Here is a 14,093-nt window from a genome sequence, read left to right as displayed (position 1 = left end):
AGGGGAGGTTAACTTCTCAAACCTGGTAGCCCTTTCAGCTATTTGAAACCATGAGCTGCTAAGATCGCTTTAATACTGTATGCAATATGCATAATACTGCAAGACAGAATGGACTGGTGTTTATAACATTTTTTGATTTGGTCTATCCCTTTGGCACCTCCTATAGTGTAGACTATTAAAGTACATTAGAATAACAGCAACATCTATTCATTTAACATTCATTACAAAGCCTCATGATTTGCAGTGCCTCAAAAGTGCTTCAAAGAGGTATGAAAATGGGGAAAACATATCTCTTCAATACAACCTCGCTACAATTACAGTTTAAGAGTGAAGATCTAATTCTCCTTGGTGTCTGTTTGTTTCAGTCTAAGTCATTTTGAAGCTGTTCAGCCCTTTGCATTTTCTTTAGTATTCAAAAACTCAAGAAAAGTGCTTCAAACTCCTGACTGCATCCAAGAATTGGAACGTCAGTGTTAACAGCTCAGCATTATTACTTCAGTGCATTCAGCAGAGCACTGTAAAACCAGGGCTCACAGTACATTGGCTGCACTGAGCACAGAATGTGGTGACAGTCATCTCTCCAGGGATACCTTATCACCAACACAACACAAATGGCACTTGGAGAAGTACTGGCTTGTTTTGAGCTGTTGTTTTTAGCACAATAGTGTGAACTGGCCCTATGGAACCAATTTGTCTTTATAAAGTTTTTCTTTGCGCTTTCTTCAAACTGTTAAAGGACTCCATGATGCATAAAACAATTCAATACCCCTTTCTCTTCCTTGTAATCTGTTATTGAACATTTCTCCTCCTGTAATGGCTTTATATTATTTCATGAGAATGAACCAGGTGTACCACCACCAGCTCAATATGCATTCTCTCCAAGTCAGATCCTGTTCTTTCTGTGGTCTCTTAAATTGTCGCTATCATAATCAGGCATTTGAAGAGGTAAGTTTTAAAGTAAACCAGAGATGGAAAGGACAAGAGGATTTTTTTACTTACCTGGGGCTTCTTGTAGGGGCTTCAGTCCCCTGTAGTCTGTCAGTTGCCTTAAGACCCATACACACCACATGATTTTCCTGTCAATTATTGCGCCGACTGGTGATTTTTTGAGTGACGAGCAATCGTTTCCATGATCTTGCGACGTGGATACAGGCACGCAATCATACAAATGACGTTTAGCAACGTGCAGTGATAGCGACCATCACGGCGGATCAGATCTTTAAGATCCTTGATGACTCCTTGCAAAGTACCGCAATCGCTTGACTTCTTGACTTCGCCGTTGTGTGCCGTCGCATGTACTTTTCTCTTATGATGTTGTTGTTGTAGAAACAATAGTTTTTGGGGCAGCACGGTGGCATAGTGGTTAGAGCTCTCACCTTGCAAGCGCTGGGTCCTCGGTTCGAATCCCAGCCAGGCCAACTTCTGCAAGGATTTTGTATGTTCTCCCCGTGTCTGCATGGGTTTACTCCGGGCACACTGGTTTCCTCCCACATTCCAAAAACATACACAAGTTGATTGGCTTCCCCACAAAAAAATTGTCCCTAGACCATACATGCACTACACGATACATACATATGACTATAGTAAGGACTAAATTGTGAGCCCCTCTGAGGGACAGTTAGTGACAAGACAATATACTCTGTACAGCACTGTGTAATATGTCGGCGCTATATAAATACTTAAATAAATGAATAAATAATTAGTGTGAAGCTCACCTCTTGTTGCAAGTAAGGGATGTGCCTAGGCTTGGATCCAGCAGCACTCCAGACCGATCAATAAGCAGTAGGAAGCAAGCCGGCACCATCCAGGATATATTTTATGCTCTTTTATTGAAGCAATGCACATTTATTTGCTGTAATGCATTGCTTCAATAAAAGAGCATAACATGTATCCTGGATGGTGCCGGCTTACTTCCTACTGCTTGTTGTCACTAACGGTAGAAACCTGACGTAACTGAAAAGATTTGGACTAGTTCATCTCATGGGGGATTCTCAGGATTTTCTTTATTTTCAAAAGCACTTAGTGAACGTCAGTTGCTCAGTCCAACTGTCAGAATAGTGTGCAAACAGGTGGTGGGGCTGCATCTTTGCCTAGATTCTTTCCAGGGAGTGCTTTTGTAAAAACTAAATTGAATACTGAGAATCCCCCATGAAGAGATGGACAAGTCAACTGTCAGTTCTATCAGATTTCTACTAACTACTGTAAGTGACAGCAAAATAGGAAAAAAGCAATTTATAGCTAATTTTACTCTACAACAATTGTGATATTGGTCCTAAGTAGTAAGTACCCACTTTAAATTTCTGTCACTCTCAAAGATCGGGACTTGATCCCTTGGGCGTCAGTTCTGGGCTGAATCCTCTTTAAGCTAGTGACACATTGTTGTACTATGGCAGGTTGTGTGGGAACGATGCGTGAAGGAGGAGAAACAATAGTGTTGACCTGTGCTAGGACAAGCAGCAGGCTGGATCTCTTACCGACATATCTTAGCCTGTGTATGAGGCTTTAGCCGGGCCGGTTCTAGACTTTTTGCTGCCTGAGGCAAACTTGTGAGTATGCACCCCCCACCCGATTTGGAATGATCGCACAGCACCCGACAATTTACTCTGCTTCAATTAATGTTCTCACATGACATGCTGCAGCTCAACACAATAGCACACTGGCTGGCTGTGAGTCTGAGTCTCATTATCTTCCTACTCAGTACAAAAATTCTGCCCCTGTAATCTCTGCCGCCCGATGCAAATGTTTTACCTTGCCTCATGAGAGATCCGATCTTGGGCTTTAGCTGTAATGGCCCATACTCACGGGCTACAATTGTCGCCGCAACACGCGGCGCGTGCATGTTGCGGCGACAGGTCGCCCGTGAGTAGGGATGAGCGTAATGACCTAATTACGAATTTCCGAAATTTCGCGAAATTACTACAATTACGATTTTAGCAGTAATCGAAATTTCGTAATTTTCGCAAATTACGCAAATTTTCGTAATTACGATTACGAAATTTAGTATTTTAAAGTTTGCAAAGGTTTCTATTCCTCTAGATGCCTTCGTAATCGAAATTTCACTCCCGTAATGACGAATTTCGTGTCTCCAACCGAAATTTTACTGTTTCAGGTTTGTAAGTGTTTCTATCACTCTAGATGCCTAAAATGAATAGCACAGCCAGCCAGCCAGCCAGCCAGCCAGCCAGCCAGCCAGCCAGCCAGCCAGCCAGCCAGCCAGCCAGCCAGCCAGCCAGCCAGCCAGCCAGCCAGCCAGCCAGCCAGCCAGCCAGCCAGCCAGCCAGCCAGCCAGCCAGCCTCCTCCTCCTCCTCCTCCTCCTCCTCCTCTCTCTCTCTCTCTCTCTCTCTCTCTCTCTCTCTCTCTCTCTCTCTCTCTCTCTCTCTCTCTCTCTCTCTCTCTCTCTCTCTCTCTCTCTCTCTCTCTCTCTCTCTCTCTCTCTCTCTCTCTCTCTCTCTCTCCAGAGATCTGTAGTATTTCAAAACCATACTCACATTCATGACATGTCCAGGGATCAAACCCAGGCCAACCACATGGAAGACAGCTATGCTCACCACCATACCACCAAACACACACTAAATAGACTGCTAACCTAAATCTTACTTGTAGACAGTCATATGAGACACATGCTGGGTGCAGGGCTTTGTGATTGGACCATGCGATAGAGTGAGGTGCAAAAATGAAATCATGCCTAGCAGAGGATGGTTTCACAGTGCTAAATGCTAGGCTGGCTGTGGTGCAATTGGTTAGTGTGTCTGGCTGGTAACAGCAAGGTTACAGGTTCAATTCCATCCAGGCATGTCTTTTCCTTTTGCGTTCAACAGTTGTCCAAACAGAGCCAACAGAGCCCCAGATAGCCATGTAGAGTTAGGTCACAGCTAGCCTGGCTGTGGTGCAATTGGTTAGTGCGTCTGGCTAGTAACAGCAAGGTTACAGGTTCGATTCCATCCAGGCATGTCTTTTCCTTTTGCGTTCAACAGTTGTCCAAACAGAGTCAACAGAGCCCCAGATAGCCATGTAGAGTTAGGTCACTGCTAGCCTGGCTGTGGTGCAATTGGTTAGTGCGTCTGGCTGGTAACAGCAAGGTTACAGGTTCGATTCCATCCAGGCATGTCTTTTCCTTTTGCGTTCAACAGTTGTCCAAACAGAGCCAACAGAGCCCCAGATAGCCATGTAGAGTTAGGTCACAGCTAGCCTGGCTGTGGTGCAATTGGTTAGTGCGTCTGGCTGGTAACAGCAAGGTTACAGGTTCGATTCCATCCAGGCATGTCTTTTCCTTTTGCGTTCAACAGTTGTCCAAACAGAGCCAACAGAGCCCCAGATAGCCATGTAGAGTTAGGTCACAGCTAGCCTGGCTGTGGTGCAATTGGTTAGTGTGTCTGGCTGGTAACAGCAAGGTTTGATTCCATCCAGGCATGTCTTTTCCTTTTGCGTGCGCGCGCTGCGCCATTGAACCCCATGGGGTATTTTGCGTGCGTAAAACTTTACGCATGCAAAACTTTGTGCTCGGTGTTTGGACAACTGTTGAACTCAAAAGGAAAAGACATGCCTGGATGGAATCGAACCTGTAACCTTGCTGTTACCAGCCAGACACACTAACCAATTGCACCACAGCCAGGCTAGCTGTGACCTAACTCTACATGGCTATCTGGGGCTCTGTTGGCTCTGTTTGGACAACTGTTGAACGCAAAAGGAAAAGACATGCCTGGATGGAATCGAACCTGTAACCTTGCTGTTACCAGCCAGACGCACTAACCAATTGCACCACAGCCAGCCTAGCATTTAGCATTGTGAAACCATCCTCTGCTAGGCATGATTTCATTTTTGCACCTCACTCTATCGCATGGTCCATGGTCCAATCACAAAGCCCTGCACCCAGCATGTGTCTCATATGACTGTCTACAAGTAAGATTTAGGTTAGCAGTCTATTTAGTGTGTGTTTGGTGGTATGGTGGTGAGCATAGCTGTCTTCCATGTGGTTGGCCTGGGTTTGATCCCTGGACATGTCATGAATGTGAGTATGGTTTTGAAATACTACAAATGAGAGAGAGAGAGAGAGAGAGAGAGAGAGAGAGAGAGAGAGAGAGAGAGAGAGAGAGAGAGAGAGAGGAGGGAGGAGGAGGAGGAGGAGGAGGAGGAGGAGGAGGAGGAGGAGGAGGAGGAGGAGGAGGAGGAGGAGGAGGAGGAGGAGGAGGAGGAGGAGGAGGAGGCTGGCTGTGCTATTCATTTTAGGCATCTAGAGTGATAGAAACACTTACAAACCTGAAACAGTAAAATTTCGGTTGGAGACACGAAATTCGTCATTACGGGAGTGAAATTTCGATTACGAAATTGTAAATTACGATTTGAAAATTAATTACGAAATTACGAATTTGGGTCGTAATGTTAAATTTCGCATTCGTAATAAAAGCAGTTCGAAATTTCGAAAATTTCGGCTCATCTCTACCCGTGAGTATAAGGCGTTGCACGGGCGCGCACCCCGAACCGTCGCTCGTCGCTGATGTCACCAGGCGATTGGCGCAACTCCGCCGCAACTGTCGGTAGTCCGCATGAGTATGCGGACTAGCGACAGCAACAAGCAGGGAATACCTTGCACTTCCGGCGGGGGGAGGATCAACAGCGACAGCTTCCGCCGCATCAGTTGCCAGGTCCCTCCACCGTGTGTATGCGGAGGGACCTGGCGACGAGCTGTCGCCGGCCTGTTGTGCACACGCTCCCGTGTGCTAGCGACAGGCCACAAATGTTGCCCGTAAGTATGGGGCATAAAGGCTAAGGGCCTATTTCCACTACACGCAGATTGGATGCAGAATGGATGCAGAAAAACTGACTCCAATGAAAGCCTATGGACCTGTTTCTACTAAATGCGATTTTTCTGATGCAGATTTTCCCATAGGCATTAATTGGAGTCAGTTTTCTGCATCCATTCTACAGCCATTCTGCATCCAATCTGTGTGTAGTGGAAACAGGCCCTAATCGAAAGAATCTCACACCTGTGTAATAATGGGAATACACGATGCGATCCGGCAGCTCGATTAGCCGCCGGATCGACTCCCGCCGCGTCCCCGCGCATCCCCGCAGCCGTCCGGATCGATTCCCGGTAACGGACGGGGAATTGATCCGGCAGTCAATCGGACCTGTTGGATATTATCAATCGAGTCATCGGCGGTTCGATTGATAATAAAAAACCGAGCCGTGTATGCCCGGCATGAGAGTGGTTGCTGGTGCAGGGCAACTGCATCAAGAGGATCGAAGATTAACATGTACATGCCTTTGCTTTGACAAAGGGGACCTTGGTGGCCCCAAAACGATCTTTGAATGTGATGGCTACATGTCATAACATTTGTGTGAGGGAGCAATAAAAGTTGTCATCATTCCTGATTAAGGCCCCGTTCACATTGCACGCGTTCCCGTCCGCATTTCGGGAACGCGTGCGGGAGGCCGACACGCACAACATCAGACAGTGCATAGACTACACTGTCTGATGTTCACACTGCATGTGTTCCGGACCTGTGCGGTCTGGCAACGCATGCTGCACGCGCTTCCTAACAAAACGCGCGGCTGTCCCATTCACTTTCAGTGAATGGGATCAGCCACGCAACGCACAGAGACGCACATGACGTGCGTTCCTGTGCGTTGTGTTCTGAACGGAACGCGCCTGCGTTCTGTGATGTGAACGGGGCCTTAGCCTGCTATTTGTACACTGTATAATGCTATTAGCAGCCTCTTTACATTATCACACTGTATCTATTTTTTTAGTTAGATTTTAGTTAGTCTGGATTTACTACAGTACAGGCTGTGGGTCCAGCGCATCTTGGGTCATGTGTCACACCAAGTTTTCCTTCTCTGTGCCAAAACTTTTACTATGTTCTATTTACAATGCAACTATTATTCTGCTCATATTTATTAAAGCTGTAGGTTTTCGAATTGAAACACATAACTATTGTAAAAGCACCCAAAAATATCTGAGATCACACCATTGGGCTATTCTGAGGATGCCATCTATGAGTCCTGACTTGATTCTTACCTAATCACTTTGGAATTTTGGAAAATACATGCAATCTGATAAACTTTTCATTAGGAGCTACTGGAATCTTCTATTTGCAATATTTGTATCCAAAGGTTGTCCAACAAAATATTAGGATAAGGGCCCTCTAATTATTTTTTTCATGTCATATTCATTTTTGTTATTTTGTTAAATATTGTATGAAAGAAAAAAACATTCTAAGCAACCATGGATGCCAATTTTGTCAGTTCAAGCCATGTCACAAATCATCGTTATTCATGGAAAGTTACCAACAAATCTGTCCATGTCTTTACTTGCTCATAGCTCAGTGACTGGTACTTGTCAGCTGTGGTAACCCTAGGACTGTCAGATAATGCCTGCATGTCTAACAGTCCTTGAATACGTGTATCAGGCTATAAGCTTACTATATAAACAAGATGCTTAGTACATACATAAATTACTGCCCGGAGAATCTATTTACAAATATATTTAGCCTCCAGCTGTTCTCCACTGTTCTCCACACACTTGTATATTTTATTTATGAAACGCTAACTTGTTAATTTACGCTTTTTGTTTCTTTACTTAACATCTTATATATACCATTATATTTCCATACTTATATGTTGTTGGAGCTTAATACAAACAGATAATTTATAGTTGTAGTCTATAGTAGTAGTAACAATTGATCACTTTAAGTTTTTGATGTGTGATAGCACTTTTTCTTGTGCTTTTAGAGTTTTTGGTCCATATGGTTTTGGTACTCCTCTTTCTTGTGTTTCGACCAAGCACTTTAATGTCCTCACACAACTTAAAGATATTAATTGATATTAATTAACTGATAGTACTAATAATTGATATTCACAGTCCTCACGGGTTACCGTAAGTTACGCTATTTGCACCAGTGCTGGGCCGAAATTATGCATTAGCGTAATTACGCATCGTAATTCACTACAAATGCACCGTACGTAAGCGTTACGTGTAAGGTTACGGTATTACACGTAATTAATTACGCGTAGACCATTGTTTACGTTATTACGCGTAACAAATTACGCGTAAGACAGTAAACTCCTATTGAAATTACACAGTCTGCCGTAATCACGTAATATTACGCTCCCGTATAATATAAAAAAGCCGCCGACTTTAAGGGTTAATAGCAAAGCCCCCTTAAGTGTTAAGAGCCTCAAATTTGGAGAATATATTAAGGAGATCAGAAGGAATAAGAGGGAAATTTTTTTTTCAAAAAGACCTTATAGTTTTTGAGAAAATCAATGTTAAAGTTTCAAAGGAAAAATATATACATTTAAAAACCCGCCGATTTTAATGGTTAATAGCAAAGCCTGCTTAAAATTTAGGAACACCAAATTCCCAGGGTATATTAAGGGGATCAGTGGGAATAAGAGGAAAAACATTTTTTCAAAAAGACCTTATAGTTTTTGAGAAAATCGATTTTTAAGTTTCAAGGGCAAAAATGTCTTTTAAATGCGGAAAATGTCAGTTTTTTTTGCACAGGTAACAATAGTGTATTATTTTCATAGATTCTCCCAAGTGGGAAGAGTTTTACTTACTTCGTTCTGAGTGTGGGAAATATAAAAAAAAAACGACGTGGGGTCCCCCCTCCCAGACCTCTTTAACCCCTTGTCCCCCATGCAGGCTGGGATAGCCAGAATGCGGAGCACCGGCCGCGTGGGGCTCCGCACCCTGACTATACCAGCCCGCATGGTCCATGGATTGGGGGGTCTCGGAAGGGGAGGGGCAGCCAAGCTTTCCCCTCCCCCTCCGAGCCCTTGTCCAATCCAAGGACAAGGGGCTCTTCTCCACCTCCGATGGGCAGTGGAGGTGGAGGCTGCGATTTCCTGGGGGGGGGGTTCATGGTGGCATCTGGGAGTCCCCTTTAAAAAGGGGTCCCCCAGATGCCTACCCCCCCTCCCAGGAGAAATGAGTATAGGGGTACTTGTACCTCTTACTCATTTCCTTTAAAGAGAACCCGAGGTGTGTTTAAAGAATGTTATCTGCATACAGAGGCTGGATCTGCCTATACAGCCCAGCCTCTGTTGCTATCCCAAACCCCACTAAGGTCCCCCTGCACTCTGCAATCCCTCATAAATCACAGCCGTGCTGTGAGGCTGTGTTTACATCTGTAGTGTCAGTCTCAGCTGCTCCCCCGCCTCCTGCATAACTCCGGTCCCTGCCCCCGACCATTCCTTCCAATCAGCAGGGAGGGAAGGGATGCAGGCGGGGACTGGAGTTCTGCAGGAGGTGGGGAGAGCAGCAGACTGACACTATAGAGATAAACACAGCCAGCTCTGACAAGCTGTTTGTCAGCAGCGTGGCTGTGATTTATGAGGGATTGCAGAGGGCAGGGGGACCTTAGGGGAGTTTGGGATAGCAACAGAGGCTGGGCTGTATAGGCAGATCCAGCCTCTGTATGCAGATAATATTCTTCAAACCCACCTCGGGTTCTCTTTAAGAGTTAAAAGTAAATAAACACACAAACACTTAGAAAAAGTATTTTAATTGAACAAAAAACATAACCACGAAAAAAGTCCTTTAATATTCTTAATTAACCATTAATACTTACCTGTCCCTTTAAATAAATGATCCCTCGCAATAGCCTCGGAAATGTTCTATCAGTTACAATGTAACAAAGTTATTACAATGTAACAACTTTGTTACATTGTAACTACGCCGCACCCGACGTCACTCGCCGCTCAGCCGCCGCATACACTTACACGTCCGTGCTGGACGCTAAGTCCCCACCGGCCCCCACTCTTAAAGGAAATGAGTAAGAGGTACAAGTACCCCTATACTCATTTCTCCTGGGAGGGGGGGTGGGCATCTGGGGGACTCCCAGATGCCACCATGAACCCCCCCCCAGGAAATCGCGGCCTCCACCTCCACCACCCATCGGAGGCGGAGAAGAGCTTCTTGTCCTTGGATTGGACAAGGGCTCGGAGGGGGAGGGGAAAGCTTGGCTGCCCCTCCCCTTCCGAGACCCCCCAATCCATGGACCATGCGGGCTGGTATAGTCAGAGTGCGGAGCCCCACGCGGCCGGTGCTCCACATTCTGGCTATCCCAGCCTGCATGGGGGACAAGGGGTTAAAGAGGTCTGGGAGGGGGGACCCCACGTCGTTTTTTTTTATATTTCCCACACTCAGAACGAAGTAAGTAAAACTCTTCCCACTTGGGGGAATCTATGAAAATAAAACACTATTGTTACCTGAAAAAAATGACATTTTCCGCATTTAAAAGACATTTTTGCCCTTGAAACTTAAAAATCGTTTTTCTCAAAAACTATAAGGTCTTTTTGAAAAAAAAATTATTATAAAATTTTTATTATAAATTTTAAGCAGGCTTTGCTATTAACCGTTAAAGTCGGCGGGTTTTTAAATGTATATATTTTTCCTTTGAAACTTTAACATCGATTTTCTCAAAAACTATAAGGTCTTTTTTGAAAAAAAATGTTTCCTCTTATTCCTTCTGATCTCCTTAATATATTCTCCAAATTTGAGGCTCTCAGCAATTAAGGGGGCTTTGCTATTAACCCTTAAAGTCGGCGGCTACCTAACATTGATCCATGCGTCAACTTTTCCGCTTGGGAGCATTGCTTTACGCAATAATTGCTAGTAGGAAATTATGCATAAGGCAGTAACGTAGCAACCTGCATTACGGTATTCTTACGCGTAATTGCGTAAGGGCTATGCGTAATTACAGTCATGAACCGTAGATAAATGTCTACGCCATAAGCGTAATTCCGTAAAGCGTAATAGCGTAAAATTACGCGTAATGATCCGTAAGCGTAGTTTTTTCCATTACGCCCAGCACTAATTTGCACGACCTGCAGTACTCGAGTACTCATGTGTGTGGCTACAGTAACACAAAGTAGTTAACTCCATTACTGTAACAATGCTTGCATTACTTGAGTACCATGGGTCTCTCAAATAGCGTAATGAGCGTGGTACACGCTGCCGGTATTAATGGTAATATTGCCGTGCAGTGCCTGCGCACAGCAATATTACCACAACCCCAATGTTTCTATTTATGCTCAAAGCATGCTTTTTGAGATCATCAACCGGTAATGTAACCCTTACAATCTGCCTCTAAATATCAATAGACAACTATACAAAGTATTGGAAAAAAAAAAAAAAATATATATATATATATATATATATATATAATTTTTCTCACACACATATTGATTTGTGCTAATACTTTTTTTTTCGGAATGATCACTGATGTATCACAGGAATTATGTCTAAGAAGCAAAAGTATCAGCCAATTATTTTGGAGGTGTTGTGTTGCTCTGCTCTGATCCGTCGAGGACACTTTTATGTTGTGCTATGTTTATGATTTCTATTGTATGAAATGTGAGCTTTCCTAACTTTTCCAGCTCTCATCCTGATGCATCCAGCCAGCTGCTGCTAGCCGGGTCTTGGAAGGTAGAAATATGCTGACATCCCGTTCACAGTAGTGATAGCTGGAGACAGGTGGCCAAACATTGAGGCTCCACGTATATAGTGATCACATGGCACCATTTCTTATTCTTTCTTTTTTTTTTCCCCCCTTGAAGTCTTTTCAGTAATTTGAAGAAGGACTGTAAATGTTGTAGCAGTCTGAAGCTTTAATGATGGAGGCAGGTTTGTGCTAGTCTTTGAATGTAATTTATTTTAGTTCTGTTAAAAGTATTTACGGAAGATGGTCTCTAAAAAGAATTTGGTAATCTGTGCAACACATGTACTTTCTATTATTATTATTGTAATTTCTTATTATAGTATTATACTGTACATTTATAATATTTTATTTATATAGAACCAACCTCTTTCGTGGCATTGTATATAGTGCAAAACAAATAGTGGGGAGCATAGATACATGATGAGAAGTCCAAAACTTTGTACAATCAGGACATCCAGCAATACAAGTACAAATACTGGTGCATAAGTTGATGTGTGGTTTGAGATATCACCAATGTTGGTACATGTTCATATGATAAATTACAGCAGAATAAGAAAACACTATGAGGAGGTCCCTGCCCTTGCGAGCTTACAGTGTAGATCAGGGCTGCCCAATAGGTCGATCGCGATCTACCGGTAGATCGCGACCGCCTTCTCGGTAGATCGCGAGAGGCCGCGTCTCGTTAAATGTTGCGGCCAGCAAATGTTGCGGCCAGAAGAGGCGGCGAGGAGAGACTCTGGCTGGCCAATAAGGATGCAGGGGAGGAGAGGCGGCGAGGAGAGAGGGAGGAGAGGCCACTACGTCATGGCTGGGGGTGGCGCCGGGCAGATGGAACGTGCATGCTTGTAACGTGCCCGGTGCCACCCCCAGCCATGATGTAGCGGCCGCGCTGCCTCTCTCCTCCCTCTCTCCTCGCCGACTCTTCTCTCATGCATCCTTATTGGCCTGCCAGAGTCTCTCCTCGCCGCCTCTTCTCCCCTGCATCCTTATTGGCCAGCGGCCTGCCTGCCAGAGCAGTCCAGGAGTCCAGGGGACCTGGCTAACCTATGCTGTAGGTACATATACCTGGCTAACCTACACTGAGGGCCCATATACCTGGCTAACCTACACTGAGGGCCCATATACCTGGCTAACCTACACTCAGGGGCCCATATACCTGGCTAACCTACACTGAGGGCCCATATACCTGGCTAACCTACACTGAGGGCCCATATACCTGGCTAACCTATACTGAGGGCACGTAACCTATGCTGCAGGCACAAATACCTGGCTAACCTATGCTGCAGGCACATATACATGGCTAACCTACGCGGGAGCGGGCGGGGGGGGGGGCGTGCTTAGCATTTAAAAAGTTGGTAGATCTCCTGGCCTCTGCAAATTTTAAAGTAGCTCACGAGCCGAAAAAGTGTGGGCACCCCTGGTCTAGATGATAGTAGGTCTGGGATAATAGAGAAGGAGACACATGGATTAGTGGATGATACAGTGAGCCTCCAATGCTGCATACAGCAAATTATAGACTTGTCTGAGCAGGTGTTTTGAGAGTACGTGTTGAAGGCTTCCAAGCTCGGAGCATGATGGACTGGCTGTGGGAGAGTGCTCCAAAGGAGAGGCGATGCTCATGAGAAGTCCTGAATGTGGAAGGAAGAGGAGGTGACCAAGAGGGTTTCCTAGTAAGAACAAAGATGGGATAGTATCTAAAAATTAATGAGGAAATGTTAAATGGTTAAAGTGAGAGCCAGACCAACATCTGTTTGTCCATACCTAAAGCTAACTACATACCCACAGGGATCTGGATTCAGGACAGTTCAGGACTGATTTACAAACGCGTCACTAACCTGCAAGCTAATTACATGTTCTGTTACTATGGAGGGGGGGTGGAGGGACGACACACGGTAGGCTGGATCTCTAGCTGTGCATTGGGGAGGGTTGGGGGCCACTGTACACATGCTAAATTCTCAGCAAAGACGGCATTGTAGGGATTCGGTTGTGAGCTCTACTGGGGGAAGATTAGTGACATAACTATATACTCTGTTAAGTACAGAGGGAGATGTCAACAGTATATAAGTACACAATAATACTAATGTTCATACATTAAATTGACATGATGATGTTAGTTATATAGTCTCCAGACTTATATGAATGACAAATTGCACATTCCTTCACAGAGTGCATAGGGCCATTTGTGTCAGTTCATATATTTTAAGGAGCTTACAGTCTATTATCTCCATCACACACCTACATGAGGGCTAGCTTGGCCACACCTCTGTTGATCCACCAGTATGGGGCTTGAGGCAGACCTGGTACAAATGCGCACAAATATCACAAGATAGTTTCCTTGATGCGAACACTAGCAATCCAGCGCAGGAGATTTGGGCGCAGCCGGCGCCAACATAGACCGTAATAGGAATTATGGCTATAGCGGCACACAGTGATTAACGTATTTCCCTATCCTCCACACTGGTCTGGAGGGAGAATAGTAATTAACACCGCAGGGAGTGCAGGAGCAGGGTTAGCCATATACCAGCTATATCCTGCGCCCAAGTCTCCCGGTGGCTTTTTCATAGGTACGCCCCTTGATGTGCTCCTGGCTCCCTGTAACTGTTATGGAAGAAAGACAAACATCTGAGCTACAAACATAAACAGTG

The 14,093-nt window shown here is 44.8% G+C and overlaps 1 protein-coding gene across 5 annotated transcripts in view; it reads left to right on the top strand.

The window, feature by feature from the left end:
• The window catches only part of EYA1 (EYA transcriptional coactivator and phosphatase 1), a 185,363-nt gene that overhangs the window by 107,178 nt on the left and 64,092 nt on the right, over positions 1-14,093 (top strand). The gene's annotated exons all lie outside the window — the stretch shown is intronic.

Source organism: Hyperolius riggenbachi, chromosome 5, assembly GCF_040937935.1.
Source record: "Hyperolius riggenbachi isolate aHypRig1 chromosome 5, aHypRig1.pri, whole genome shotgun sequence".
Taxonomy (NCBI): Eukaryota; Metazoa; Chordata; class Amphibia; order Anura; family Hyperoliidae; genus Hyperolius; species Hyperolius riggenbachi.
This window is presented reverse-complemented; position numbering and strand designations above follow the sequence as displayed.